The 15,165-nt window shown below is 34.5% G+C and overlaps 1 long non-coding RNA gene across 1 annotated transcript in view; it reads left to right on the top strand.

Annotated features, from left to right (window-relative positions):
* Nucleotides 1-15,165, top strand: part of LOC146405325 (uncharacterized) — a 155,118-nt gene that overhangs the window by 22,329 nt on the left and 117,624 nt on the right. The gene's annotated exons all lie outside the window — the stretch shown is intronic.

The following is a 15,165-nucleotide window of genomic DNA, read 5'->3' as shown; positions in this document are numbered from 1 at the left end:
TTCTAACTGTGTACATTCATATTTAGCTCATTTACCTTCATTTTCTGCAGCTTTTATAAATTACTACACCTTGCCCTTTACCTTAGCTCTGGTTTCTTCCCCTTCCTCATCCAGGCCGCTTCAGATCCAGGCACCAGGATCCCTGTAGGTTTGTGGTACCTGGAGATATCCCTGTTTTCCCAAAGACATCATAATCTCCATTCACCTTCTGGATCTGCAGCTTCTACATAATAGGCCCAGAAACTCCTTAATCAAGAACATAGTCCATCTGTCCCTTCTCCAAAGTGGAGCCTAAGTGAATTTATAACATACTTTTGTAGCATACATGAAGAGGCAAATGAGATCTTACTATGTGATGAACTAAATGAAATCTAAGTCATTCACTCATGCATTTAAATCTGGTATTCAAGGAGTGATTATTAGACACCTATGGTATGGCAGGCACTGTTAGAAATTGAAGACTAAAATATATTTATTGGAGATTTCATCCCAGTAGGAGAGCCTGGCATAACCTACGATTTCAATATATCAGGCAAAAGAAGTTGTGTAGAAGTGGGGGTTAAAGTGTCCCTAAAGCATCCACCGACTAAGTAAAACACGCTCATGGTAACTCTTGTATGGTGGAACCATTTTAGAAGGTTTGTTTTAGTGATTTTGAATATAGCCTATATAAGGATCTACTTTACACCAGGGCCTTCACAGAGAACCATGTGAAGGTCGGAGTCCCACCTATGATTTCCTTACACACATACAGATGAACCTGCTGTAGACATGGCTGGGTCCTGGAAAGATGCCAGAGTGCTACACATTCTAGGCTAGTCCCCAAAACATTCAAGGTTATAAATCCTGGACTTGTAGATTTTAGAGCCTCTTGAGAATAGGGGTTATCTTCTATTTAAAAAAAAAAATTCATAGTGCCCAACAAAATTCCTGGTTGAAAGTAGATATTCAATAAAACTGTGTTAAATAATCCCATGTAAGCCAGTAACTATAGGTGCAATTGGAAAAACTATGTACTCCTCACAGCTCTAATCAACACGTTTTCCATTTATCTCTGTATCTCCAATGCTTAATAAGCATTCTACAATACAGTAAAGCTGACTTCAGTTTGATTAGCAAATGAGCTGCATTTACCTTGTCTATATTTCCCAATTTTAAAATATACTGCAATCTGTTTTCCTTATCAAGCATCCACATTTGCTGTATTTGGCAAAGAAGTTATCCTTAGAAAAAATACTCAAACTTTTTCCATTTAGTTGCTACTTATTCTTGGGAGGAGCCAGTTGATTAATTCTCTACTTTAGAGATTTATGTTTGGTACGTTGGCTTGTTGTGTTTAATGCAATATAATTACAAAGTAGGATTGGCAACATGTGAGCTCAATGTAATATATATGATTATTTTTTTTTCTTTAATTATATCCAAAGCTCACTGTCTCCTTTACACAAAGTTTCTTCAAGTATAATAATTTTTTTGAAGTAATTCAAGAGCATCAGTAAAAGAATTTTTTTTTTACAAGACATAATTTGGTTTACTTTATTTGGTTTCTACATGGGTTTAAAAAATAGTCTGTGTAGATTTCTTTCTGTCTTACTTTATGAGAAATGTGGATCAGCAGACTGCTTCTTTGAAAAGGGGGTCAAATCATCCAATTCTTTGTGAGAAATAAAAATTATGCAATTATTGATTTCACTTGCTTTCTTCATAGTCCATAGCTCTATTTATTTGTATTTTTATTCATAAATATTTATGAAAAAGTAAAGTCAATATTGAATAATTTCAATATTTACTTTTTAAAGCATCATTGAATCCATTTAGAACTTTTTATAGATTTTATGTTTGAGGATGCTTTTTTTAAAAATGTACTGAATGGTGGCAGGATAAAATATGTATGTGCCCAGTATTTCTAGAGTAGGATTTTTAAAAAAATAGCACTGGAATTTTTTCTATTTAAGTATAGCTTATTACAAACAATATTGACAGTAAAATAGAGTGATGATAAAATTCACCCTATTGGGAATTCCCTACTGGTCTAGTAGTTAAGGATCAGGCATTGTCACTGCTGTGGCTTGGTGTTGTGTGGCATGGATTCAATCCCTGGCCCTGGAAGTTCTGCATGCCATGTTTTTGGGTGTGGCCAAAAACATTCACCATTTTTTTTTTTTTTTTTTTTTTTTTTTTTTTTTTTTTTTTTTTTTGCGGAGAACATAGAGGTTTTGCAGTGTGGAAATTTATACTTGTTATTAGGAAATTTAAAAAATCCATGAATAGAAATAAAACTGATTATGACAATCCTAAAAACATTAGACAATTATAGTAACCTAATTTACTCATCCAGTCTGTTTGCTTGTCCATATACCTTAATGTAGTTTCTTTTATCTGCTTGGGATATTTTGCTATGTTCCCAAGTCTGTCAAGGACTCATCAAGGCTTATTTCCACTGTCTCCTCATTATGATAGTTCCATTATCATTTCCTAAGATTATTTGAAAGTGATCTGTCCCATATGATTTTTTTTCTCTCTTATACTTTCTTTTATTTATATTTGTGTAAATACATGGATACCTTGTTTTGGGCAACCATAAGCTACTTGAAGATAGACAAGCAATTGATATATTTCCATCTCTTAAGCAACTGGTTCTGCCATAATGGAACACAAGTCTACACCTCCACCCAGACAAAGACACACAAGCTAATCAAAGTAAGCTTCAAAAAACACAGCAAATTATACTTCTATTTTTTGACCTCTCCCAGCTTCCATGCTGTATTTCAATACATGATGTGAACAAGTTGTCTCATTAAATAATAAAAACACCCAGTGATAAAATCGTTACACAGTGCCACCATGTTCTCTCATACACAGTGAGCCACAGCTACTGCTCTATGCACACTAGGTATTTCCTGAGACTCCCTAAGAAGAATCATACTTTTCTTGAGAAATAAAAAATCCACCTCTTGCTGCTTCAAGGCAATAGTAATAGAATGTATGATATGAGCAAATGAGTCTACTGAGCTCTTGCTGCTGTTTTTCCTATTGCATTCGGTGGTGTTTTTATACTTTTTAGATTTTCTGTTTATCATTCTCATTCCATGTCTTTTTTCTTAATGCTTGAAATATTTTTCATGTTTTCAACATTATTTTAAATCTGAGTGTTATTCTACACCAAGCCTGTATAGTGTAAAGATATCTACATCTTTCTAATACAATCCAAGTATGAAAACTTTTCTAAACACAGAAGAGTTGGCATTTGTTCTAATCCATTATCTGTTTAAGTCTGCAAGTTTACTCTATAATTGAATAATTTCTAAAAGTCTCCAATGAGCATTGTCTATGTCTTTCCCAGCTCCCATTGTTTGGATAATCAAATTAGACTCCTTTATTATTCAGTGAAGGCACTCTAAAACACAGCCTATTTAAATTTTTTATTCTAATCTCCAATCATTTCCTTTTTGAAACTGTCCATTATTTGTCCCCAATTAATACCTGTATTATTTCTTGCTACCGAATTCCAGATGCTCAAGTATGGACAACTTTTAACCCAGTAATTGAACTTCCATTATAATTCTTAATGTTCTGAACCTGTGTTTAAACATTTTCAGAAAAGTCTGACCACTTTGTATTGAAATAAACTATTTTCTTAAAAAGTTTTCCCATTAACCATCTAACCATCTAATCCAAGGCCAGTCTGAATGGGTTTAAGTCATTTCCACAAATGTACAGCTTCTTCTTTTATATTCTTAAAACTTGCTTTCTCTGATAATTCCAGTCACTTCAACCACGTATTTCCTATTTTCTGGCATTATCTTTGCATCTATGTATCTCTTTGGAAATGTGATATTCAAACGGAACACTATCTTCCAAGAACGATATGAACACTGTTGACAAGACATACCTTTTTGTTCAGTGAATTAAGTGGAGGAACATAATTTCCTTCCCCACTCCCAGAACTGCAGAGTCTCTATTACGGTGCTTTTAAAATTTACAGCTACCACCTTCACACCTACAGTCTTAAAAATCACTGTATATAATAAGAGTGGATATACCTATTAACATTTCAGTACCATTATTTTACATAAAATACTTCTGTTAGTGCTCTTCAAAATCACAAACTTAATTCAAAATGAAACCTGTGAAAAATGAATAGACTCTTCAAACTTAATATATTTAAATCATGGTTATTCTCACTTGTCATTATGTAGAGATTTTATGGTCAAGAGCAGAAATCTCAAGTTTATTACCTGGAAAATGAAGTAAAATTTTTTACGAAAACATAATCACATAAGAATAGGCTTATAAACCTTTTTTTTTCTCCCCCCAGAAACTAACAAAAATGACGAAAGAAAAAATAAAAATAAAATTTAGGGCAAAGCCCTAACCATATTCCACAGTTTTAAGGCATGACTACCAGTAGCATTGGGATTAAATTGAAGAGAAATATCAGAAACTGACTCAAAGCAGTGAGACATGGGGAGAGGAGGGTAGATTCTTGAAAATGTTATGTTTATACTTCAGTTTTAGGGAAACAAAGAATGAAGTCACAGGTAGCTTGTGTATGAGATGTGGGCCAATGTGAAATGAAGCCCTTTCTTCTGCTTCAAACCAAAATTACTTAAAACCTGAACTAACTTTAAATAAAAATGCTCAACATCGCTTATTATTAGAGTAATGCAAATCAAAACTGCTATGAGGTACCACCTCACACCGGTCAGTCCACAAATAACAAATGCTGGAGAGGGTGTGGAGAAAAGGGTACCTTCCTATGGTGTTGGTAGGGAATGTAAGCTGGTACAACCACTATGGAAAACAGTACGGAGATACCTCAGAAAAATAAGTACAGAACTACCATATGACCCAGAGATCCTACTTTTGGGCATGTATCTTGACAAAACTTTCCTTGAAAAATATACATGTACCGGTATGTTCACTGCAGCACTCTTCACAGTAGTCAAGACATGGAACCAACCTAAATGTCCATCAACAGATGAATGGGTTAAGAAGATGTGGTATATATACACAATGGAATACTACTCAGCCATAAAAAGAATGACATAATGCCATTTGCAGCAACATGAATGGAACTAGAGACTCTCATATTAAGTGAAGTAAGTCAGAAAGAGAAAGACAAATACCACATATGGATATCACTTACATCTATAATCTAATATATGGCACAAATGAAACTTCCCACAGAAAAGAATTTCATGGACTTGGGAGAACAGACTTGTGGCTGCCAAGAGGGAGTGGGATGAACTGGGAGTCAGGTTAATGAATGCAGATTATTGCATGTGGATTGGAAAAGCAATGAGATCCTGTTGTATAGCACAGGGAACTATATTTAGTCACTTATGATGGAACACGATGGAGGATGATATGAAAAAAATGTATATATATGTGTGACTGGGTCATTTTTCTGTATAGTAGAAATTGACAGAACACTGTAAATCAACCATAATGGAAAAATAAAAATCTTTAAAAACTTAAATAAAAAATGCGTGGCCTTGGATAACCATCTTTTTCTTCCCCTCTTTGATAGTAGCAGTTTCGGTATAACACGGAGGAAAATCCTCTGGACTGGGAGGAGTTTTTACATTAGAAGTTTAGAAGATGTGATGGTGAAATTTCTGTGTGCCTTAGGGCACTTAATGAAGAGTAGTAAAATGATTCTGATTGGAATTCAGTCTGACAAAAATAAAAGTTGCATACATGGACTACAGGTTTTTAAAGCCAATGAGTTCAGTTTATTTTAAATTAGATAAGCATTAAAATTAAGTGGAGAACAGTTCAGTATGGCCCACTTTACTCCTCCAATTCAATAGGTATGGGCCCGAGTCCATTGTTATAAATGGTCCTAACAAAATAGCAAGATATAAATCAAGCATTTGGAGTATCAAAATTATCTGATTATAAAAGGCTGGATACTGAGCTCCTCCTGTCAGGAGGCAAAATACAGATTATATAAGACCACATATATCAAGCATTATAAAAGTTAAAATTCTGGGGAGTTCCCGTCATGGCGGGAATCCGACTAGGAAGCATGAGGTTGTGGGTTCAATCCCTGGCCTCGTTCAGTGTGTTAAGGATCTGGTGTTGCCGTGAGCTGTGGTGTAGGTCGCAGACGTGGCTCGGATCTGGTGTTGCTGTGGGTCTGGTGTAGGCCGGTGGCTACAGCTCCGATTAGACCCCTAGACTGAGAACCTCCATATGCCACGGTGTGGCCCTAAAAAGACAAAACAAAACAAAAAATTAAAAAAAATAAAAGTTAAAATTCCAAGGGGAAAATTGCCCTTATAGACATAAAGCAGGGAAGGAAAAGACTCATGTAAATAATTCTGTAAATGGAAGTATTGTGTTAGTTGGTTACCAACTGACATTGTGTAAACAGAAGAAAAAAACATGCAAACTTAAAACCTTTGAAACAAAATAGAGGAAATAAACAGTATCAGAAAGCTCAAGTGAAGATTTATACTTGAAGATTTTCTCATGGAAAAAGAAAATAGTCTAAAAATCGTTTATAGTCTCAAGAAAAAAAATTTAAACTGTGGTCTCTATAATACAAGAGACAGTCCATAAAACTAAAAGATGATAACCAAGAAAAAGGCAAACTAGGAGACATAAAGTAAAAAAAATTAACATAGTAATTTATATCTTCGGAAAATTAAAAATGGCATCAGAAGCAAACTGGATTAGTCTCAACCTGAGGAAAATAAAACCAGTGGTGTAAAGTAGATTTGTGGAAATTATCCAGAAAGCAAAAAAGGGAACAAAAATTGAAGTGATCTAAGATAAGGATGAAGATATAAGATAGAGTTAATAGAAATTTAAAATATGGTAACAAAAAGAACAGAAATAATATCCTATTTTTGCAGCTATCCCAGAATATATATTGACTTGAATTAAGACTAATTCTGCACTTTAAAAGGACTTACCCCATGGTAAGCGAAATGCTAATACATAGTGAAATATTTTGGTGAATTTCAAAGATAAATATTCTAAGCATCAAGATAGTACCAAAAGATTCATAAGAAGGAAGGATCAATTTCATACATGAATCTCTAATCCCTTTGTGTTATTTTCTCTGTGGCCTCCAGTAGTTTCCTCATGCTCATATGCTGGTGAGTACTCAGTTGCATACTCAAGCAGTATCTCCTGGTAAATCTCTGGAATACTCCCACTCTGGGCAACTGTCTCCCATCCAGCACTCTGTGCTGTGGACTTTAGTTCCCTTGACTTCGGGGAACTAAGTAATCAAAGTTAGAACATTTTCATCACCAGAAAAAGGGACTCTGTACACATTAGCAGTCACTCCCCATTTCCAACTACTCCCCCAATCTCATCTCCTGGCCGGAGGCAACCACTCCGTCACATTCTATCTGTAAAACTGCTTATTCTGCATATTTTGTACAAATACAATAATAAAATATGTGGTCTTTTATAACTGGGCGCCATTCAGTTAATGTTCTCTAAGTTCCTTCATGTTGTAGTATGTATCACTATGTTGGCAGTTCATTCTTTTTCGTCTCTGAATAGTATTTCACTGTATAGATATATATTATGTTTGTTTATTAATCAAGTGATAGGCTTTTTTTCTTTTTCTTTTTTTTACTTTTTGGCTATTATGAATACTTCTGCTATGAAAATGTGCATACAAATTTATGTCTCCTCCTTCAGTGATCTTCCTGGTCTCCCTGGATACTTTGCAGGCAGTAGATTGGAGCAGTCCCGGCACTCACTTCATTTAGTTCTCATTTCTCAGGGATCTCTCTTTGTCCTTTTTTTCCCCAATCTCCAATGTCTAGACAGTCACTGCTCAATATATTTTTTTCCAAGTGTTTTTGTTGTTTCAAGGCAGGAGGATAAATCTAGTGCCTATATTGCTTCTTTCAAATTTTTTTTGAAATTGAAACATAGTTGATTTACAGTGTGCCAATTTCTGCTATATAACAAATCTATCTCTGAATGACTCAGCCATACATATACATACTTTTTATATTATTTTCCATCATGGTTCTATCCCAGGGGGTTGGATATAATTCCCTGTGCTATACAGTAGGACCTTATTGCTTATCTATTCTAAATGTAATAGTTTGCATTTACTATTCCCAAACTCCCAGTCCATCCCACTCCCTCACTCCTCCCCCTTGGCAACCACAAGTCTGTTCTCTACATCCGAGTTTGATAGTTTGATTCTGTTTTTTAGATAAGTTCATTTGTGCCTTATTTCAGATTCCACATACAAGGGATATCATATGGTATTTGTCTTTATTTTTCTGACTTACGTCACTTAGAATGATAATCTCTGTTTGCATCCATGTTGCTGCAAATGTCATTATTTTGTTGTTGTTGCTGTTTTGGCTGAGTAGTATTCCATTGTATATGTGTACTGCATCTTCTTAATCCATTCATCTGTCAATGGACATTTAGGTTGTTTCCAAGTCTTGACTATTGGGAATAGTACTGCACTGAAGATAGGGGTGCATGTATCTTTTTGAATTATAGCTTTGTCTAGATAGTCTAGACATATATTTCTTAAAGAAGAGTCTTCCTTGGGTTTTTGTTAGCCATTTTTCTTAGTCTGATGACCACCCTTCTGGCTTTTTAAAAAATTATGCTTTGTAATTTGTTATATTTTCGTTTTTGGTGGGTCGTCTTTTTTCTTTAACTCTCTCCTCCTCAGACTGTCTAAGGCTTTGTACTTTCCCACCTATGCTTTCCAGGATCCCTAGTTGAAAGCTATGTCTTCTAATAGTTCTGGAGGTCTTCCTTTGGTAGTGTTAAATACACCAGTAAAGCAATCACCAAAACAAAAGGAAATTGCTTATGTCCTAACATTGAAACTATTGCTTTCCTCAGCCACTGGAGAAATGTTTTAAGCTTTAGTCATAGAGGTTTAAGATATCCACACAATCAGCTTATTTCAAGTAGTGTACCACACATCTGACATTTATTTCATCATGCTAAGAAAGTTGAACTTGGTTTGTCTAACTCCAGAACCCAGAGCACCCATATTTTTCAGCTCTGAGCACAGAGACATTTAGTTTGTATATGTCACTATTTTAAAATTGTATCTATCTGAATACTAGAACCAAAATTAGAGTTTAAAGTGTGGCGAGAGAATGACAATAGAGACATCTTTTTCAGAAATCTCTACATTAAAAAAAATATACCTTTAATACATTGCTCACAATCACACTTTTTCTTTTTAATAGTGAATGGTGCATGTAGCTATTTCCTTCCTAACAATGTATGTTGTTTGAAGGTAAGAACTATGCCTTATTTATCTCTGTATTATTTTCACTTTATATTTAGGCCTTTAAGATACTCAGAAACTCCCACTTACCTAATGAACCATATTCGTGAACCATAAATAGTTATTAGTACTCAAAAAAGTGACCATTTAGTAAAGACAAAACATAGCTATTTTCAGCGTTTTCCACAGAAATTGTCTTAGAGAGTCATCTTTTTAATGGCTATGTTAGTTATGACAATTTGATGATGTGGGTTAAAATAAGTTTGTAATTTACTTGCTTTTGATAAAAAAATAAAGGTTTGTGATAGAGCAAGAAGAAATAGAGGTAAAACAGGGAAAAAATGAATCCAATTAAAATGGCCGAAGGCCAGGTCTCTATCTAGAAAAAAGACCGACAGACTTTTAAAACACTCTTAGCTTATAATTCATGATACTATAGCTCCTCTTTTGTTTACCTGGACTTTGATAAAGTCTTACTAACATATGACTCTATGACAATATGTTTGCTTAGTTTTTCTTTTCTTTTAGAATTAGGAGTGAAAATAGTATTTCCTTGAAATGGGAAAAAAATAGGAATTGCAGTAGTCAGAAGAGTGAGCAACGATAAAGAAGTCCTAAGAAACAGGATACTGGGATGGCAAATACCTCCGAAATCTCCAGAGATATTTAGAAAGATGTTTGGGAGTTCCCAATGTGGCTCAGCGGAAATGAATCTGACTAGCATCCATGAGGATGCAGGTTTGATGCCCAGCCTTGCTCAGTGGGTTAAGGATCTGGCATTGCTGTGAGCTGTGGTGTAGTATGCAGATGTGGTTTGGGTCTGGCATTGCTGTGGCTTAGGCTGGCAGCTGTATCTCTGATTTGACCCCTAGCTTGGGAACTTCCATATGTCATGGGTGCAGCCACAAAAATACACACACACACACACACACAAAACATGTTCGGTTTCTGGAGATACTAAGAATGATGTTCAGTTTCCAGCTGTGCAAGGGGTAGAGTCTTTGAATCAATTTCCTTAAAATATTAAGCATATGGGTTACTCCAACTGTCTAGAGGACCTAGTAACATTTGGGTAACTGACTACTACTTTATATTCAGGATTAATCTCTCTAAATTGATTTTCATTGGCCTTATCTCACACATTCTATTATTCCTGAATTTCTGAATTTGACCATAATTTTAACTCTGGCCTTTAGGTATGGTATTCATTTTTGCTACCCAGGTATTTAAATCTTAATTTCATTAGCAAAGAGTTGGGAAATAGTAGGTCCTGAATAAATGAGTTAAGTTTAAGCAGTAGAGTTTTTAAGACAGTAAATTTACCTATTGCTAGTATTTCAATCTATTATACAGAATGATATTGTAGGCAGGTGTTCGATTTTCTCCACACATCACCTCATTTTCTCTATAAGGGCTAACCCAATTTCAGACATAACTCCAGTTAATCAGGGAATTGGGGGAAAAATGCCTTAAATTAAGTTTGCCAGGTGGAACCCATACAGCAACTAAGAAAATAATCTAAAAATATAGTTCTATTAGTGAGTTTAATATCTTTTAAAATATCACATTAGAAAGTATTTGCTTAATTCAAAAGTAACAGTAAAGGCAAAGAGAGGAACTAAAAATGGCATGAGACATAGACATACATACAAAAAGCAGAATCACAGGCATAAATCCAACCATAATCACTAATAATGTTATGGTGCGTGAATAAAACATTTCAATTGAAAAGCAGAGATTTTCAGACTGGATACAATATAAGATCAACCAATCTGCAGTTTTCTACAGAAGAAATCATGAAAGATATAAATAGACTGATAGTAAAAGAATGGGAAATGACTATCATGTGAAAAGCAATGTGAAAATGCTAGAGTGGTTGTAATAATATCAGACAAAATAGACTTTAAAATAAAATATCACTTAACACCCAATAGGATGACTTTAATCTAAAATACAGCTAGGTGTTGGTGAGGATGTGAGAAAGCTGGAATCCTCATTCATTTCTGATGAGAATGTAAAATGGTGCAGCCTCTCTAGAGAACAATCTGTCAGTTCCTAAAAAAAGTTGAACATAGAATTATATGACACACAAAAAAAAAGAATTATATGACCCAGCCATTCCAGTATAACATAAATTTGTACACAAATGTTCATAGCAGAATTATTCATAATAACGAGAAAGTAAAAACTAAAAAGTCTATCATTTGATTAATAAGAAAATGTTAACATATATATCCATACAATGGAATATTATTCAGAAATGAAAAATAATAAAATACTGACATACATATATGCTACAGTAAGTAGGAACTTTGAGAGCATTAAGTAAATGGAGCCAGTTGTTAAAAAAACGCATGTTTTATTTATATGAAATATGCAGAATAAACAAATCTATAGGTAGAATGTAGAATAGCGGTTGCCTTGGGCCAGTGGAAAGGGTTGGGTGAGGTGCGGTGGAAATGGGAAATGACTGCTAGTGGATACAGAGTCCCTTTTTCTGGTGATGAAAATGTTCTAACATTGATAACAATGATGGTTTTAAGCTTCTGTGCCTATACTAAAAACCATTGAAGAATACACTAAAAATGAGTGACATGTATGTGCATTACATCTCAGTGAAATTTTACAAATGTATGATTGGCAGATAAAATACAGTAAGCCCAGTTAAATTTGAATTTGAAATGCCCAGAAAAAAAATGACTGATTACCATAAATATATCCCCAATATTTCATATCATAAAATTTATTTATACTATGCACAAAGTGGTTCTATTATATTTACTTTTTAAATCTCAGATTCAAACTTAACTGATTGTCTTGTTTTATCATTTGATAAATTTGACATCAGTACATTAAAACAAATTATCATGAGAGTGGCCAAGATGGTGGAAAAGCACCAGGAGCTCACCTCCTCCGATAGGCACACCTAAATCACAACTCTTTACAGAGCTGTGCATGTGAGTTACCTGAAGACTAGCAGAAAAGATGTCCCATAACTGAAGATAGAAAGAAGGAATGACAAATAAGACAAGTAGGAGGAGCAGAGGCAGGTGATGGACAAGACCTACACCAGAGTAAACATTTAGAGACCTAAATATAAGACCAAATACTATAAAACTCCTGGAGGTAAACAGAGGCAGAATACTCTGACATAAATTGCAGCAATTTCTTTTTGTATATACCTCCTAGAGTAATGAAGATAAAAATAAAAATAAACAAAGAGGACCTAATTAAAATTAAAAGCTTTTGTAGAGCAAAGGAAATAAAAAACAAAGATGAAAAGACAACCTATTATTCAGGAGAAAATATTTGCAAACGATATGATGGATAAGTGATTAATAGCCAACAAATATAAACAGCTCATAAATCTCAGTATCAAAAAAACCCAAACAACCTGATTAAAATATATACGCAGAAGAACTGAATAGACATTTTCCAAAGAGGAAATACAGATGGCTCATAGGCACATGAAAAGATGTTCAACATAGCTAATTATCAGGGAAATGCAAATCAAAACCATGTTGAGATATCACCTCACACGTGTCAGAATGGCTATCATCAAAAAGAACACATTAAAAATGTTGGCAAAGATGTGGAGAAATGGGAACCCTTGTGCACTGTTGGTGGGAATGTACATTGGTGCAGCCACAGTGGAAAACAGTATGGAGGTTTCTCAAAAATCTAAAACTAAGTGTTAACATATGATCCAGAATGCATATATCCTTAAATATTAAATTTTGTAGCAGTTATTAATATAATGACAATAACATTTAGAAAAGGACTAAATAAAAGGAGAGGGACATTTCTTTGGCTTTTATGACATGAGCTTTACATGTCATTTAGTTCTCAAAAATTACAGAAATGAGAAATCCAAGATTTAATCTGGTTGACTTTCCCACTCTCATACATCTAGCCCAGTTTGGACTGGGAGAGAATTCAAATCCTAGATATTCTGAGTTCTAGTAAGGGTGCTTATCATAGGATAATGCTATTCTTGCAAAGAAGGCAAAATCCAAAAGCCATAGATTTTTCTTTTTGTTACTATAATAAGAAAGATACATATGAAGGAAAAAAGACAGCAGATGATAACTATTAAAATTTATCTAGAGTTTAATCATTTAAACACTGCAGTATTTTACTTGTATTAATCCAATTCATTTTCACAACCAGTTTATAACATTGGTGCTATTTTTCTGTGTATTACATGTTAAAAGGTGAGGGTGAAAAGCTGAAGGTACTTCACCAAGATCACAGAGGAGGCAAGCCGTGGTACCAAGCCCTGGCAGCCTCCGGCCAAGGGTTAAGCATAGATCTTACCCTTTGTACCCTTGGTCTCAAAGATGAAAAAGCAAAAAAAAAAAAAAAAAAAAAAAAATGGAACTTTCAGATTTGTTGATAATTGCAGGAAATTACTTCAATAGATACAGCTATTACTGAAAACCAAGCTCTTCAACAAGACATATTTCAAGCATGTATAACAGAATTTCCTTTCTGTTCAATTGACTTTAGTCATATAAAAAGTAAGCATTCACCATGCTGAAATCAAGCAGTATGGGGGATTAGTTTGGGGATAAAGGAGCTTTAAAGACTCATGCCTTTCCTTTTTCCTTTATTCCTTCTCTTATAGAAAGATCATAATTTATCACAAGGATATTGCCAAGCAATTAATGTATTTCCCTGTGTGAGCAAGAAAACGTACTCTACAGCAACTTTAATCAAATGATTTATTTATATACTCATTTAATTAGCTAAGCACATAGCTTCTCTAAAGCCGTGTTTCTTAACCTTTATCTAAATTCTGCATCATCATCAGTCAAGATCTGAGTTCTTCATTATGTTGTTTGCACGATGAGAAGCACAATAATTTTTTTATATATAAGAGTATATTCTAATACTGCACATGGTCTTTAAAATGCATATAGGTCACTCTACTCTATCCCCACCTCAGAGTTTGTTATCCTCCTTTCTCTTGCCTTCTTTCTCTGTCTTTAGAATCCCTAGTCTAACACCAGTGTTCTTTTTATAACAGTCATGTTGTTCCCCTAAGCTCCTTTCCGACCTTCCTCAACTCTGCCCTCTATACCTGCTCTCTGTGTGAGGAATCTTTTAAAGTCCTCCAGTATTTAAAAATTTTGCTCATGAAAATAGAACTTATATTTCCATATTTTTATTTTGTCCTCTGATGGGTAGCCTTAAAAAAGTTATCTTATTCATTAGAATAAGACATGGAGGGCAAGAAATGACAACAAAGCTCAAGTACCCAAACATTATCTACTTTCTTTCTCCAAGAAAACTAAAAATTAGGCTCACTGAGGGTCTACTTGATTTCAATCACATCTGTTTTCAAAAAGCTGCACCAAAAAAAAAAAAAAAAAAAAAAAAAAAAAGCCAGCAAGACAACTCATTTCTTCTGCCTGTTTTTGCAGAAAATAGCTTTTCTAAATCTCAGTTTTGCAAGCACTATTCTGTCCAAATAAATATTAGTAACTGTGGTTTTGTGTGTAAGAGATTCTATCGGTATTCAGGGAATGTGGGCTCATGGATGCCAGGAAGATCATCTATAAAGCAAACCAAAGGGTCCTGGATGTCAGTCTCATAGCTGAGATGCATGAAAAAAACACACAGAATGAGGTAAAGCCAACATGATCCTGTCAGGAGAGAAGGAGAAGCTAGTTATTTAAGAAGTCAACATACGGGATATCAGAGGCATTGTGGGAAATTCTGCCATAGGGGAAAAATGGGTGAGGTGGGTGAGAGAATTTCCTGTTTGAAAGTGACAGGCATGCAGGGGTAAACATCTCTTGAAAAGGGGTATGGTTGTTTTGATGGCTAGAGAGAAGAAACAAATTACTGCCTCCTTAAGAATATATGATTTTCTATTGCTAAATAGGAAATGATATTTCAGAATTCACTGGAGA

This window comes from Sus scrofa, chromosome 2 (genome assembly GCF_054392235.1).
Source record: "Sus scrofa isolate SSC_HxYL_T2T_F1_AM1 chromosome 2, Sscrofa_HxYL_maternal_Yorkshire_Landrace_v2.0, whole genome shotgun sequence".
In the NCBI taxonomy this organism is placed as follows: domain Eukaryota; kingdom Metazoa; phylum Chordata; class Mammalia; order Artiodactyla; family Suidae; genus Sus; species Sus scrofa.
This window is presented reverse-complemented; position numbering and strand designations above follow the sequence as displayed.